Source organism: Manis pentadactyla, chromosome 2, assembly GCF_030020395.1.
Source record: "Manis pentadactyla isolate mManPen7 chromosome 2, mManPen7.hap1, whole genome shotgun sequence".
Classification (NCBI taxonomy): Eukaryota; Metazoa; Chordata; class Mammalia; order Pholidota; family Manidae; genus Manis; species Manis pentadactyla.
Window position 1 is genome coordinate 18,461,811 of NC_080020.1, and position 17,491 is coordinate 18,479,301.

A 17,491-nucleotide genomic window follows, 5' to 3' on the forward strand; every position below is an offset into this window, starting at 1 on the left:
CTGTTAGTGTCCCCTTTAATTTCTCTTAAGAGTGACTTTTAGTTTTCAGAGTATAAGTCTTTCACTTCTTTGGTTAGGTTTATTTCTAGGTATTTTATTTTTTTTTTATGCAATTGTGAATGGAGTTGTTTTCCTGATTTCTCTTTCTGTTGGTTCATTGTTAGTATATAGGAAAGCCACAGATTTCTGTGTGTTGATTTTGTATCCTGCAACTTTGCTGTATTCCGATATCAGTTCTAGTTGTTTTGGGGTGGAGTCTTTAGGGTTTTTTATGTACAGTATCATGTCATCTGCAAATAGTGACAGTTTAACTTCTTCTTTACCAATCTGGATTCCTTGTATTTCTTTATTTTGTCTGATTGCCGTGGCTAGGACCTCCAATACTATGTTAAATAACAGTGGAGAGAGTGGGCATCCCTGTCTAGTTCCCGATCTCAGAGGAAATGCTTTCAGCTTCTCGCTGTTCAATATAATGTTGGCTGTGGGTTTATCATAGATGGCCTTTATTATGTTGAGGTACTTGCCCTCTATTCCCATTTTGCTGAGAGTTTTTAACATGAATGGATGTTGAACTTTGTCAAATGCTTTTTCAGCATCTATGGAGATGATCATGTGGTTTTTGTCTTTCTTTTTGTTGATGTGGTGGATGATGTTGATGGACTTTCGAATGTTGTACCATCCTTGCCTCCCTGGAATGAATCCCACTTGGTCATGGTGTATGATCCTTTTGATGTATTTTTGAATTCGGTTTGCTAATATTTTGTTGAGTATTTTTGCATCTACGTTCATCAGGGATATTGGTCTGTAGTTTTCTTTTTTGGTGGGGTCTTTGCCTGGTTTTGGTATTAGGGTGATGTTAGCTTCATAGAATGAGTTTGGGAGTATCCCCTCCTCCTCTATTTTTTGGAAAACTTTAAAGAGAATGGGTATTATGTCTTCCCTGTATGTCTGATAAAATTCCGAGGTAAATCCATCTGGCCCGGGGGTTTTGTTCTTTGGTAGTTTTTTGATTACCTCTTCAATTTCGTTGCTGGTAATTGGTCTGTTTAGATTTTCTGTTTCTTCCTGGTTCAATCTTGGAAGGTTATATTTTTCTAGGAAGTTGTCCATTTCTCCTAGGTTTCCCAGCTTGTTAGCATATAGGTTTTCATAGTATTCTCCAATAATTCTTTGCATTTCCGTGGGGTCCGTCGTGATTTTTCCTTTCTCGTTTCTGATACTGTTGATTTGTGTTGACTCTCTTTTCTTCTTAATAAGTCTGGCTAGAGGCTTATCTATTTTGTTTATTTTCTCGAAGAACCAGCTCTTGGTTTCATTGATTTTTGCTATTGTTTTATTCTTCTCAATTTTATTTATTTCTTCTCTGATCTTTATTATGTCCCTCCTTCTGCTGACCTTAGGCCTCATCTGTTCTTCTTTTTCCAATTTCGATAATTGTGACATTAGACCATTCATTTGGGATTGCTCTTCCTTTTTTAAATATGCTTGGATTGCTATATACTTTCCTCTTAAGACTGCTTTTGCTGTGTCCCACAGAAGTTGGGGCTTAGTGTTGTTGTTGTCATTTGTTTCCATATATTGCTGGATCTCCATTTTGATTTGGTCATTGATCCATTGATTATTTAGGAGCATGTTGTTAAGCCTCCATGTGTTTGTGAGCCTGTTTGCTTTCTTTGTACAGTTTATTTCTAGTTTTATGCCTTTGTGGTCTGAAAAGTTGGTTGGTAGGATTTCAATCTTTTGGAATTTTCTGAGGCTCTTTTTGTGGCCTAGTATGTGGTCTATTCTGGAGAATGTTCCATGGGCACTTGAGAAGAATGTATATCCCGCTGCTTTTGGATGTAGAGTTCTATAGATGTCTATTAGGTCCATCTGCTCTACTGTGTTGTTCAGTGCTTCCGTGTCCTTATTATTTTCTGCCCAGTGGATCTATCCTTTGGGGTGAGTGGTGTGTTGAAGTGTCCTAGAATGAATGCATTGCAGTCTATATCCCCCTTTAGTTCTGTTAGTATTTGTTTCACATATGCTGGTGCTCCTGTGTTGGGTGCATATATATTTAGAATGGTTATATCCTCTTGTTTGACTGAGCCCTTTATCATTATGTAGTGTCCTTCTTTATCTCTTGTTACTTTCTTTGTTTTGAAGTCTATTTTGTCTGATATTAGTACTGCAACCCCTGCTTTCTTCTCACTGTTGTTTGCTTGAAATATATTTTTCCATCCCTTGACTTTTACTCTGTACATGTCTTTGGGTTTGAGGTGAGTTTCTTGTAAGCAGCATATAGATGGGTCTTGCTTTTTTATCCATTCTGTTACTCTGTGTCTTTTGATTGGTGCATTCAACCCATTAACATTTAGGGTGACTATTGAAAGATATGTACTTATTGCCATTGCTGGCTTTAAATTCGTGGTTACCAAAGGTTCAAGGTTAGCCTCTTTAGTATCTTACTGCCTAACTTAGCTCGCTTACTGAGCTGTTATATACACTGTCTGGAGATTCTTTTCTTCTCTCCCTTCTTGTTCCTCCTCCTCGATTCTTCATATGTTGGGTGTTTTGTGCTGTGCTCCTTCTAGGAGTGCTCCCATCTAGAGCAGTCCCTGTAAGATGTTCTGTAGGGGTGGTTTGTGGGAAGCAAATTCCCTCAGCTTTTGTTTGTCTGGGAATTGTTTAATCCCACCGTCATATTTGAATGATAGTCGTGCTGGATACAGTATCCTTGGTTCAAGGCCCTTCTGTTTCATTGTATTAAATATATCATGCCATTCTCTTCTGGCCTGTAGGGTTTCTGTTGAGAAATCTGACGTTAGCCTGATGGGTTTCCCTTTATAGGTGACCTTTTTCTCTCTAGCTGCCTTTAACACTCTTTCCTTGTCCTTGATCTTTGCCATTTTAATTATTATGTGTCTTGGTGTTGCCCTTCTTGGATCCTTTCTGTTGGGGGTTCTGTGTATTTCCGTGGTCTGTTCGATTACTTCCTCCCCCAGTGTGGGGAAGTTTTCAGCAATTATTTCTTCTAAGATACTTTCCATCTCTTTTCCTCTCTCTTCTTCTTCTGGGACCCCTATAATACGGATATTGTTCCTTTTGGATTGGTCACACAGTTCTCTTAATATTGTTTCATTCCTGGAGATCCTTTTGTCTCTCTCTATGTCAGCTTCTATGCTTTCCTGTTCTCTGATTTCAATTCCATCAATGGCCTCTTGCATTCTATCCATTCTGCTTATAAACCCTTCCAGAGTTTGTTTCATTTCTGCGATCTCCTTTCTGGCATCTGTGATCTCTTTCCGGACTTCGTCCCATTTTTCTTGCGTATTTCTCTGCATCTCTGTCAGCATGTTTATGATTCTTATTTTGAATTCTTTGTCAGGAAGACTGGTTAGGTCTGTCTCCTTCTCTGGTGTTGTCTCTGTGATCTTTGTCTGCCTGTAGCTTTGCCTTTTCATGGTGATAGGAATAGTCTGCAGAACTGGGACGAGTGATGACTGGAAGGACTTCCTTTCTTGTTGGTTTGTGGCCCTCCTCTCCTGGGAGAACAGCGGCCTCTAGTGGCTTGTGCTGCGCAGCTGCGCGCAGACAGGGCTTCTGCTTCCTGCCTGGCTGCTATGGAGTTAATCTCCGCTGTTGCTGTGGGCGTGGCCTGGCTCGGGCAGCTACTCCAAAATGGTGGAGTCGCGTTGGAGCAGGAGCTGCTGGGAGGCTATTTATCTCCGTAAGGGGCCTCCCTGCTCCCTGCAGTCCAGGGGTTAGGGTGCCCAGAGATCCCGGATTCCCTACCTCTGGATTAAGTGTCCCGCCCTGCCCCTTTAAGACTTCCAAAAAGCACCCGCCAAAACAAAACAACGACCACAAAAAAAAACAAGAAAAAAAATTTTTTTAATTAAAAAAAAAAAATTTTTTTTAATTAAAAAAAAAAAAAAAGGTGGTCGTTCATTTTTCTTTATTCTCCGGTGCCAGCCTCAGGCCTCTGCTCACCGGTCTTTCTGCCCTGTTTCCCTAGTATTGGGGTCCCTGTCCCTTTAAGACTTCCAAAAAGCGCTCGCCAAAACAAAGCAGCAAAAAAGCAAAAAAAAATAAAATGGTCGCGCGCTTTTCTTATGTCCTCTGTCGCCCAGCCTCCAGTGCCTGCTCACTGTTCTTGCTGCCCTGTTTTCCCAGTATCGAGGGCCCTGCACTCTGGCCCGGATGGCTTGGGCTGGGTGTTCGGCAGCCCTGGGCTCCGTCTCCCTCCCGCTCCGCCTGCTCTTCTCCCGCCGGGAGCTGGGGGGAGGGGCGCTCGGCTCCCGCGGGGCCGGGGCTTGTATCTTACCCCCTTCGCAAGGCGCTGGGTTCTCTCAGGTGTGGATGTGGTCTGGATATTGTCCTGTGTCCTCTGGTCTTTATTCTAGGAAGGGTTGTCTTTGTTATATTTTCATAGATATATGTTGTTTTGGGAGGAGATTTCCGCTGCTCTACTCACGCCGCCATCTTCCAAGAGGTCTCCTCCCTGAGGTTTTTAAAATATTTATTGTTAATAGTCACATAACGGAAAAGGAAAAAACAGATATCAGAAAGAAGAGAAAGACAAACATTGTAGATTACTTTTCATAACTTAGTAATATTCCACATGTATATATTAATGCACTTATTACTCCCACTCATCTATTAATGCACACTTTGGATGCTTTGATATAATGGCTGTTTTAAATAATGATACAATAAATGTAGGTGTACATGTTTCTTTATGTATTTATGATTCCAATTTCTCTGGGTAAACTCCCAGAAGTGGAAATCCTGGATCACATGGTATTACTATTTTTAAGTTTTGAGGAACCTCCATAGTGGCTGCACCAATTTATTTTTCCACCAACAGAGTAAAAGGGACCCGTTTCTCCACATCCTCATTAACACTTGTTAATTCTTGTCTTTTGGAGAGTGGCTGTTCCCTGACTGGTGTGAGGGGGCATTGCCTTGTGGTTGGGCTTTGCAGCTTGCAGGCTGGCCACTTTACTCCACAGCATCCTCTGACACTACAACTTGTCACTTTCCTCTTGCTCGTTCCCCTTGACACACTGGCTGCCTTTTGACCCACTCACCTTCACCAAGTCCGCCCCACATCCCCGTTCACGGTCTCTGTCCATCAACATAGTAAGATGCTGTAAAATCACTACTAGTCACCAAGTTCACAGTCACTCTCCTTCAACATAGTAAGATGCTGTAAAATCACTACTTGTCTTCTCTGTGTTGCACAGCCCTCCCCGTGCCCCCCACACTATACATGCTAATCGTAATGCCCCCTTTCTTTTCTTCCCACCCTTATCCCTCCTTTCCCACCCGTCCTCCCCAGTCCCTTTCCCTTTGGTAACTATTAGTCCATTCTTGGGTTCTGTGCTTCTGCTGTTGTTTTGTTCCTTCAGTTTTCTTTTGTTCTTATACATCATTTGGTACTTGTCTTTCTCCGCCTGGCTTATTTCACTGAGCATAATACTCTCTAGCTCCATCCATGTTGTTGGGAATGGTAGGATCTGTTTTTTTCTTATGGCTGAGTAATATTCCATTGTGTATATGTACCACATCTTCTTTATCCATTCATCTACTGATGGACATTTAGGTTGCTTCCATATCTTGGCTATTGTAAATAGTGCAGCGATAAACATAGGGGTGCATCTGTCTTTTCCAAACTGGAGTGCTGCATTCTTAGGGTAAATTCCTAGAAGTGGAATTCCTGGGTCAAATGGTATTTCCATTTTGAGCATTTTGAGGTACCTCCATACTGCTTTCCACAATAGTTGAACTAATTTACATTCCCACCAGCAGTGTAGGAGGGTTCCCCTTTCTCCACAACCTCACCGACATTTGTGGTTGTTTGTCTTTTGGATGGTAGCCATCCTTACTGGTGTGAGATAATATCTCATTGTGGTTTTAATTTGCATTTCTCTGATGACAAGCGATGTGGAGCATCTTTTCATGTGTCTGTTGGCCATCTGAATTTCTTCTTTTGAGAACTGTCTATTCAGCTCCTCTGCCCATTTTTTAATTGGATTATTTGCTTTTTTTTGTTGAGGTGTGTAAGCTCTTTATATGTTTTGGATGTCAACCCTTTATCGGATCTGTCATTTATGAATATATTCTCCCATACTGAAGGATACCTTTTTGTTCTATTGATGGTGTCCTTTGCTGTACAGAAGCTTTTCAGCTTGATATAGTCCCATTTGTTCATTTTTGCATTTGTTTCCCTTGCCCGGGGAGATATGTTCAAGAAGAGGCCCCTCATGTTTATGTCTAAGAGATTTTTGTCTATGATTTTTCTAAAAGTTTTATGGTTTCATGACTTACATTCAAGTCTTTGATCCATTTCGAAATTACTTTTGTGTATGGGGTTAGACAGTGATCCAGTTTCATTCTCTTACATGTAACTGTCCAGTTTTGCCAGCACCATCTGTTGAAGAGACTGTCATTTCCCCATTGTATGTCCATGTCCCCTTTATCGAATATTAATTGACCATATATGTTTGGGTTAATGTTTAGACTCTCTATTCTGTTCCATTGGTCTGTGGCCCTGTTCTTGTGCCAGTACCAAATGGTCTTGATTACTGTGGCTTTGTAGTAGAGCTCGAAGTTGGGGAGTGAGATCCCCCCCACTTTATTCTTCCTTCTCAGGATTGCTTTAGCTATTCAGGGTCTTTGGTGTTTCCACATGAATTTTTGAAGTATTTGTTCCAGTTCGTTGAAGAAAGCTGTTGGTAATTTGATAGGGATTGCATCGAATCTGTATATTGCTTTGGGCGGGATGGCCATTTTGACGATATTAATTCTTCCTAGCCAGGAGCACGGGATGAGTTTCCATTTGTTAGTGACCTCTTTAATTTCTCTTAAGAGTGTCTTATAGTTTTCAGGGTATAGGTTTTTCACTTCCTTGGTTAGGTTTATTCCTAGGTATTTTATTCTTTTTGATGCCATTGTGAATGGAATTGTTTTCCTGATTTCTCTTTCTATTAGTTTATTTTTAGTGTATAGGAAAGCCACAGATTTCTGTGTGTTAATTTTGTATACTGCAAACTTGCTGAATTCCGATATTAGCTCTAGTAGTTTCGGAGTGGAGTCTTTAGGGTTTTTTGTGTACAATATCATGTCATCTGCAAATAGTGACAGTTTAACTTCTTTTTTACCAATCTGCATTCCCTGTATTTCTTTGTTTTGTCTAAATTCCATGGCTAGGACCTCCAGTACTATGTTGAATAACAGTGGGGATAGTGGGCATCCCTGTCTTGTTCCTGATCGCAGAGGAAAAGCTTTCAGCTTCTTGCTGTTCAGTATGATGTTGGCTGTGGGTTTATCATATATGGCCTTTATTATGTTGAGGTACTTGCCCTCTATACCCATTTTGTTCAGAGTTTTTATCATGAATGGATGTCGAATTTTATTGAATGCTTTTTCAGCATCTATGGAGATGATCATGTGGTTTTTGTCCTTCTTTTTGTTGATGTGGTGGATGATGTTGATGGATTTTCGAATGTTGTATCATCCTTGCATCCCTGGAATGAATCCCACTTGGTCATGGTGTACGATCCTTTTGATGTATTTTTGAATTCGGTTTGCTAATATTTTGTTGAGTATTTTTGCATCTACATTCATCAGGGATATTGGTCTGTAGTTTTCTTTTTTGGTGGGGTCTTAGCCTGGTTTTGGTATTAGGGTGATGTTGGCTTCATAGAATGAATTTGGGAGTATTCCCTCCTCTTCTGTTTTTTGGAAAACTTTAAGGAGAATGGGTATTATGTCTTCTCTGTATGTCTGATAAAATTCCGAGGTAAATCCATCTGGCCTGGGGGTTTTGTTCTTGGGTAGTTTTTTGATTACCGCTTCAATTTCGTTGCTGGTAATTGGTCTGTTTAGATTTTCTGTTTCTTCCTGGGTCAGTCTTGGAAGGTTGTATTTTTCTAGGAAGTTTTCCATTTCTCCTAGGTTTCCCAGCTTGTTAGCATATAGGTTTTCATAGAACTCTCTAATAATCCTTTGTATTTCTGTGGGGTCCGTCATGACTTTTCCTTTCTCGTTTCTGATTGTGTTGATAAGCTAGAGGCTTATCTATTTTGTTCATTTTCTCAAAGAACCACCTCTTGGTTTCATTGATTTTTCCTATTGTTTTATTCTTCTCAATTTTATTTATTTCTTCTCTGACCTTTATTATGTCCCTCCTTCTGCTGACCTTAGGCCTCATTTGTTCTTCTTTTTCCAATTTTGATAATTGTGACATTAGACCATTCATTTGGGATTGTTCTTCCTTTTTTAAATATGCTTGGATTGCTATATACTTTCCTCTTAAGACTGCTTTTGCTGTATCCCACAGTAGGTGGGGCTTTGTGTTGTTGTTGTCATTTGTTTCCATATATTGCTGGATCTCCATTTTAATTTTGTCATTGATCCATTGATTATTTAGGAGGGTGTTATTAATCCTCCATGTGTTTCTGAGGCTTTTTGCTTTCTTTGTACAGTTTATTTCTAGTTTTATGCCTTTGTGGTCTGGAAAGTTGGTTGGTAGGATTTCAATCTTTTGGAATTTACTGAGGCTCTTTTTGTGGCCTAGTATGTGGTCTATTCTGGAGAATGTACCATGTGCACTTGAGCAGAATGTGTATTCTGTTGCTTTTGGATGTAGAGTTCTGTAGATGTCTATTAGGTCCATCTGCTCTACTGTGTTGTTCAGTGCCTTTGTGTCCTTACTTATTTTCTGTCTGGTGGATCTGTCCTTTGGAGTGAGTGGTGTGTTGAAGTCTCCCAGAATGAATGCATTGCATTCTATTTCCTCCTTTAATTCTGTTAGTATTTGTTTCACATATGTTGGTGCTCCTGTATTGGGTGCATATATATTTATAATGGTTATATCCTCTTGTTGGACTGAGCCCTTTATCATTATGTAATGTCCTTCTTTATCTTTTGTTACTTTCTTTATTTTGAAGTCTGTTTTGTCTGATACTACTATTGGAACACCTGCTTTTTTCTCTCTGTTGTTTGCATGAAATATCTTTTTCCATCCCTTGACTTCAAGTCTGTGCATTTCTTTGGGTTTTAGGTGAGTCTCTTGTAAGCAGCATATGGATGGGTCTTGCTTTTTATCCATTCTATTACTGTGTGTCTTTTGATTGGTGCATTCAGCCACTGCAGGCTTTAAGTTTGTGGTTACCAAAGGTTCAAGGTTAGCTTCTTTACTATCTTACTCTCGAACTTAGCTTGCTTATTGAGCTATTATAAATACTGTCTGATGATTCTTTATTTCTCTCCCTACTTATTCCTCCTCCTCCCTTCTTCATATGTTGGGTGTTTTGTTCTGTGCTCTTTTTAAGACTGCTCCCATCTGGAGCAGTCCCTGTAAGATGCCCTGTAGAGGTGATTTGTGGGAGGCAATTTCCCTCAACTTTTGCTTGTCTGGGATTTGTTTAATCCCTCCTTCATATTTAAATGATAATCATGCTGGATACAGTAATCTTGGTTTGCGGCCCTTCTGTTTCTTTGCATTAAGTATATCATGCTATTCTCTTCTAGCCTGAGGTTTTCTGTTGAGAAGTCTGATGATAGCCTGATGGGTTTTCCTTTGTAGGTGACCTTTTTTTTCCCTCTCTGTCTGTCTTTAATACTTTGTCCTTGTCTTTGATCTTTGCCATTTTAATTATTATGTGTCTTGGTGTTGCCCTCCTTTGATCCCTGGTCATGGGAGTTTTGTGTACCTCTGTGGTCTGAGAGGCCATTTTCTCCCCTAGTTTGGGGAAGTTTTCAGCAATTATTTCTTCAAAGACACTTTCTATCCCTTTTTCTCTCTCCTCTTCTTCTGGTACCCCTATAACGCCAATATTGTTCCATTTTGATTCGTCACTCACCTCTCTTGAAATTCTTTCATTCCTGGAGATCCTTTTCTCTCTCTCTGCATCAGCTTCTCTGCATTCCTGTTCTCTGTTTTCTAGTCCATTAATGGTCTCTTGCATCTCGTCCAGAGCTTGTTTTATTTCTGTATTCTCCCTCCTTAGTTCTTGCATATTTCTCTGCAAGTCCATCAGCATGGTTGACTTTTGTTTTGAATTCTTTTTTAGGAAGACTGGTTAAATCTATCTCCCCAGGTTCCTTCTCAGGGGAAGATGTAGTAGATGTCGAATCTGTCAGGGTTAGTCTTGTCTGGATCAAGTTTTGTTCTTTTCATGTTTTTAGGTGCAATGGTGAGCTATTGACTTTCTGTCATCTGGGAGAGCCAAGGCTTTCAACTTGATCCTGGCCTTTCTTTACTGGGACAACTGCGACCCCTAGTGGCTTGTGTTGTGCAATTGCGTGTAGACTGGTTCTCTGTATCTTGCCCGGCCGGTATGGAGGACGCTCCCTTGCTGTGGGCGTGGCCAGCCTCAGGCTGCTGCTCTGCTATGGTGGGGCCCGGAGGTGTAATGGATGTTGGGCTGTTTGGCTGTTTACCTCCGTGAGGGTCTCAGAGCTATTGCCCAGGGGGTTAGTGCACCCGGAGCTCCCTGGAATCTCCAGCTGCTGGACTGTGACCTGGGATGCTTCCGTCCAGCTGTGGGGTCCCTGTTCCTTTAAGACTTTCAAAAAGCACTCCCTTTTCTTTGTCACAAGGGCGCCAGCTTCGGGACCTGCTCAAAGGTCTTGCTGTGCTGTTTCCCTAGTTTCCATCACTCCACGCATGCACTGTGTCTGCGCTGTGGTGTGGATGGCTAGGGCTGGGTGTTTAGCAGTCCTGGGCTCCGTCTCCCTCACGCTCCGACTCCTCTCCTCCCGCCGGGAGCTGGGGTGAGGGGCGCTCAGGTCCTGCCGGGTCGGGGCTTGTATCTTACCCCCTTCACAAGGCACTGGGTTCTCACAGGTGTGGATGTAGTCTGGCTGTTGTCCTGTGTCTTCTGGTCTCTCTTTTAGGATTAGTTGTATGTGTTGTATTTTCAAAAATATATGTTTTTGGGAGGAGATTCCCACTGTCCTACTCACGCCACCATCTTGGCTCCACCTCCTCTATTCGATTATTTTTATTTGCGTTTTTCTTTCTTTATTATTGGATTATAGGGACTTTCGTGTTCAGCTCTCCATACTCATTGCCAAGAGATCCTGGAACATGATCTACATTCAATATGTACTTATCAAATAAATGAAAACTGTTCCCAATGAAACTGTAGCATACATTCTGCTTGAGCAACAGGCCAAAAGTAGGAAAGGAAATCCCACTGAGAAACGGCACCAGGGATTTTCTCAATAGGACCAGACCTCAGCATACATTGGATTTATTTTCTTGACTCTAAAATAGAAATGGTAGTATTTATGCTACATTACTAATGCTTGATTGTGTGAAAATTTGTCATTTATATTTCTGTATCTTGGTAGCCACCTCCCACACATGGACCAAAGGAACCTTACAGAATTTTCAGTTTCTTCTTCTCGGATTTTCAAGTGAACCACAACTGCAGCCCCTCCTATTTGGGTTTTTCCTCTCATGTACCTGATCACTGTGTTTGGGAACCTGCTCCTCATCCTGGCTGTCAGCTCAGACTCCCACCTGCACACACCCATGTACTTTTTCCTCTCCAACTTGTCCTTTGTGGACATGTGCTTCACCTCCACCACCATCCCCAAGATGTTGCTGAGCATCCAGACCCAGAGCAAAATTATAACATATGCAGGCTGCATCAGCCAAATATATTTTTTCCTCCTATTTGCAGGACTGGACAACTACATCCTCACTGTGATGGCCTATGACCGTTTCTTTGCCATCTGTCACTCCCTGCACTGCACAGTCAACATGAACTAACAGCAGTGTGGCCTGCTGGTCCTGGTGTCCTGGACCATGAGTGTCCTGCATTCCTTGTTACAATGCTTAATAGTGTTGAGACTGTCCTTTTGTACTGACTTGGAAATCCCCCACTTCTTTTGTGAAATCAAACAGGTGGTCCAGCTTGCCTGTTCTGACACCTTCCTTAATTACATGGTGATGTACTTTGGAGCTGGGTTCCTTGGTGATTGTCCTCTTGCTGGGATCCTTTACTCTTACTCTAAGATAATTTCCTCCATCTGTGGAATCTCATCAGCTCAGGGGAAGTATAAGGCATTTTCCACCTGTGCATCTCACCTTTCTGTTGTTGCCTTATTTTACTGTACAAGCCTAGGTGTGCCCCTTAGCTCTGCTGCTAGCCAGAGCTCACACTCAAGTGCAACAGCCTCAGTGATGTACACTGTGGTCACACCCATGCTGAACCCCTTCATCTACAGTCTGAGAAACAAGGACATAAAGAGGACTTTGAAAAGATTCTTTGGGAAGGAAACTATAAAAGGGCTAATTGTTCTTGGACTGAAGAAATGCATCTGATAGCAGGACTCAACTCTGAGAGCCAGAAATTATGATTGTTTTATCAAATTGTGAAGTAAATTTCTCGTCATATTTATTTCCTGGAATTTCAGTTTCTTTGATTTCAACTTTTATGTACTATTTAAGTAACCTATTGTATTACCCTATCTGCTGTCTCTGATAATATAATACCTTTCATTTGTCATTTTCCTATTTTCTTAAATTTGTTTCCAACTTATAAAATATTAGAATATTCCCATTTATCTCATGAAAGTGGAGGAATTTTGAGAATAGTTTCTTCTGGGGTGAAATATGTCATACTAATTTTTTCTATTTTACTGAAAGAATACTCTTGAGTTGTACCACTCCTATGTCTATACTTTGCAATCATTTTATATAATTTCATGGCAGAGAAAAATATGAGATGCAGTGTATGACTTTTGAATCCATTATATGTCACTACCTTAAATGCTCTTTCTAAATATACACACTTTAATATATAGTGTGTTTTATGATAGGTTATTGGATTTTATTCCCCTCACTACGACTCTATTCTCTTATTCAACTTGGTGTCCACAGTCCACCTTAGTCACTGGCAGATCTGATAATCAAATACATGTCTCCAATTGTTGTCTACATGGAAACACACATTTCAGTAAGAACCTGACATTCTATGGTTAGTACAACATGATTAGGGTCAGAGATTACCTTAATTATGAGTAAGTAAAATTTTAGTCACACATTTATTACTATGCAAAACTGTTGTGGACATCTATGTATTGATGTGTGTAAGGTTGTTTTCTGTGTGTGAGGGGCTTTGTAATTGGTGTGAAGAATTGTTTGGCATAATCACACTTTTGTCTCTTTATCTTCATGCTTTTTCTTGAAAACGTATAATTCTCCTGACAAATATGACTCCTTCCATTGCTCTAAGTGAAATACCTCTTCTTATTCCACACTTTGACATAACCCAGAAGAGCCAGTGGATGAGCAATATCAGTGTCACCTATTATATATGTCCTTGATATGGATACAGACAGACCTTTATTAATGAAAAATGGATGACTCCCTAGAGAGCCTGAATTCCTGTGCAGGCATGGAATTCACAACTTTGGCACAAAAGTGCACATCCTTCCTTCCAACAACACCTAATTACCTACAAGAGAACCTCAGGGAGTCACTTATGAATACAATTACATGAAATAAACTTTAATGACACAGTAATTAGGAATGCTATTGTCAAATTTCAGGAGAAATGCAGCATCCCTTCAGCCATGGCCAAATATCCCTGGTGGGAAAAATAATGTGTGCTTGAGAACCACTGTCCCAGACTTCAAGAACTGGAAACATTTGGACAGATTCCAATAGTGTCTCTACCTGTTACTGGGTGTAAAAGTGAACACAAAATGAAATCCCTCTGAGCCCTGTTCCTGTATGTAGAATGGGGTACATACTCATAACACCTCATGCATGGGAATTTTGTAAAGGTTAAATCAGTCCATCCCTATGATGTGCTAAGATGGGCTATAGTACATAGAAAGATCTAAATATTACCCTTAGAACCATTAATATTTCATTATGATGGACTGAAAGACAGCTCTTAACTTGTAATAGAACTATGAAACTCCTAATTTTTTTGGCAAAAGTGTCAGGAAACCAAGGAGGGTAGTGCTCAATGTTTTATTTTAAGCTAACAAAGTGTTAGTACTGGAGGATATGAGCCCTGGAGGCAGAAGAGTTCATGGAGGAGTAAGAAAAGTTGAATTCTGGTGGATTACAATGTGGTCTCTGTGGAACAGCAGGAAAACTTTCTTTTCTGTCCAGATCCATGACCCACAAGGGAATCATGCACTTAAGTTGGGAGTGACAACAGAAAACCACCTAATGAGGAGATATAATCAGCTACAAACATCTCCCCTGCTGCAGTCCCTCAGCATGTGCAACCCTGAATTCAGTAGCTTGTGTTTATTTCCTTGGATGCCTAAGTCTGGTTTGAGGGCCAATGCTTACTCCTGCTGACTTTCTGTTGGGGACTGAGCTCCAGTCTCCATAAACAACCATCCAGGAATGTGGACTTCCTCGCTGGGACCTTCCTCTCAAGAGTTCTTATCCAGGTGAGTCTGAGAGTCCAGCAGACACTACAGGAAAAGGGTCAGAGAGAATGGAACTGAGAACTTTTATTTGGGGTCACATTAGAGCCAATCCTGCCTAACTCAGATACCAGATATCACTATGGCTGTTTGCTGACTTGATTCATATGTCTGTATATTTATTTATGATGCTAAATAGGGAAGAAAATTTTGTTACCATTAACACAAGGTCAGACTTGCTAATTAAATGGTGTTAATGGAAATCCAATAACGAGAGGCATAATGCTCTTCCAGTGAAAGTATGACATACCTCTAAATTCTTATTCTTTAACCAGAAGAAATAGGGAATTCTCTTTGGAATGATATATGGTGAAGTGAGTGCATTTATTTTTATTTTTAAGATGGGGCATATTTGACAACTTCTATATTGATGGGAAATATATAGACCTAAGAATGCTGGCAATTACATCCTTGCATCAGCAGGAGTGGGACAGACATGTCACAGTACACTTCCATACTCTACGTTGGGCTGCACATTAAAAATGAGTTAATATGTGCAAAGGGGAATGCTAATAAGCCTTGCAATTATTTCACTACCTGTGTGGCTATATATATGGGTGTGTATATATATATGCATATACATACAAAATCATTTATATATATGCTTATACACCTATGTATATATGCCTATATATTTATAAGTATTATACATATGCATATAAGTACAAATTCATTTTTTATTGACTTTCTCTGTCAAAGTTGTCTATGAGGAACTTTGCTTGGATTAAGGTGTTTTTATTCCTTTGTCTCTCTGATCACATTTTTTAAAAGAATTATCATTTTTTTTACTTTGGAAAATAACAGTTTAGCATTAATTTCTTCTATGTATATACAGATACATTTGTGGGATTGCATGAGACTTCATAAATTTTGTGTGGTCAAGTCTATCACTCAGTCATACAGTATTTGTCTAATGTTCGTTTTATTTTTTATTTTTGCTACTAAAGGAATGAATAGTCACTTTATTACTCCAATTGCAAATCCTTGCTTTAGTTAAATGGGTAGTGACTGTTTCTCCTGAATGCTGAGTTGTAATAAATCACCCTTTATACATAGTTCCAACTTTTTATTTCATCTCTGTTTCTGCCTATTGTTTCTATTGGCATTTCATGATTAAATGTATTTCTAAAAGTTGCATCCTCTTTGGCCATTATTGGGAAGGAATTCTTTACCAGAGGGTATTATGCTAAGTGATAGAGAAAGAAAAAGAAAAATACTGTATGATTTCACTTATATGTGGAATTTAAAACAAAAACAAGTGAATAAATTAAATAGACTGATAAATACAGAAAATGGACTGGTGGTTGCCACAGAGGAGGTTGGGTGGATGTGAAAAATGGATGAAAAGAATAAAGAGGTACAAACTTAGAGCTGTAAGTAAGTCACAGGGATGGAAGTACAGCAGAGGAAGCAGAGTCACTAATGCAATGACTATGGCAAGAGATGATATCTAACCTTACTGTGGTGAGCATTTAGTAATGTATACAATAGTCATATTACTATGCGGTACATCTGAACATCATAATCAGTACATAATATTGTACATCAACTAAGCTTCAATTAAAAATTAAAGAAAACAAAGATCACTTTTATCTTCTGTAAGTGCATTTGAATCCAGATATCCTTATATAAGAAGAAACTATAAATTGGATACTGTTTCCCCCCTGCAACGTAAAAGCTTTTTATGTAATCTTTTCATGTATATGCCTTGACAATTTCATTGTGAATCGGTTGCCCATGTTGATATCATTAAATTATTACCATTGTACTTTATCTTTTATCCCAAGGTACAGATTTTAATAGTTTACACCTCACACCTCCTTAAAAAATTATGACTTAAATATTTAAAAATAAATTACAAATTCCTCTATTTTAACAAAATTGTTTCAAAAATTACATGGGCATAAAAATAACCATGTCATTGCAGGTATTCTTTTCATGCACCAACAAACTTTTACAATGACCCAAAGTATTTTTAACCCCCTTGGTATTTATACCACTTGAGACTCTTGTAGAGAAACCAGAATATATGAAAGACACAAAATGATTTATAAGCCTGCCTTTGCTGTCTCATTCTAGAGAGGAAACCAAATCTTGATCAGACAAGAATGCACTATTCATGACTTTCAAATACGATAAAGCAACAAATATTTCCAATTAAAAATTATGAAATACAATCATTGAAGACCTATTTCCTTTTGTGAATTGTTAGTTTATTCCCTTTGCTCATTTTTCTTTTGGGATATTTAATCTATAAAGTGCTTTACCTTAAAGATTTCACTCTATCTGCCTTTGGAATAAAGGTTATTTTTAAATTATATTTTAAGGGTATCAAGGGGATATAACAGCAGTTGGAATTTTGCCAAACCAGGGAAACTTTTCTATCTCTCAAGCTGATTAGATCTTTTTTCTCCTAATTTCCACTTTATTTCTATCTCTTTCTCTCTCTCATCAATCATTTTTTTCACTTTAAATAAATGAAATACACAGGGCACAAAATGGCCACAGCAAAATGGAGCCCCATGTTTATTGATCCACAGGTGGCTTACCAACTGCAACTTCTATTCACTATTTCTACATTCTTTAAGGGAAAGGTAATCTGAGATGACCAGCTTGAGTGTAATCAGGGTGGTTATGGGTGGGAAAGACATGTTGTCATATGACAGTTTATATAATATTTTTATTTGCATACTGTCTTTCATCATCACTGTATTTTAGGGACATGTTTTGTTGGCACCCTGTACTCAGTGCCTCTGTGTTCTTGGAACATGGTCAGCACTCAATATATATACCTGAAAGCATGAAAGAATTTCTCCTTGAAACTGTAGACTTCATGACATCTTGAGGAAAATGCTGCAAATGGGACAAAAATTAATAATCAGAGATGAAATTGGGTATCGTCTCCAGGAGAACTTATCTATACACAAAATATTAAACTTAATTTCTTGACGGCAAAACATAAATTGTAGCATTTAAACTATGTGAGTAATGCCTATCTGTGTAAAAACAAGTCATGTTATTTAACTTTCCTGGTAGT

The 17,491-nt window shown here is 39.4% G+C and overlaps 1 pseudogene; it reads left to right on the forward strand.

Annotated features, from left to right (window-relative positions):
- Positions 1-11,440: 11,440 nt before the first annotated feature.
- Positions 11,441-12,408, forward strand: LOC118924910 (olfactory receptor-like protein OLF4; annotated as a pseudogene).
- The last annotated feature ends 5,083 nt before the right edge of the window (positions 12,409-17,491 follow it).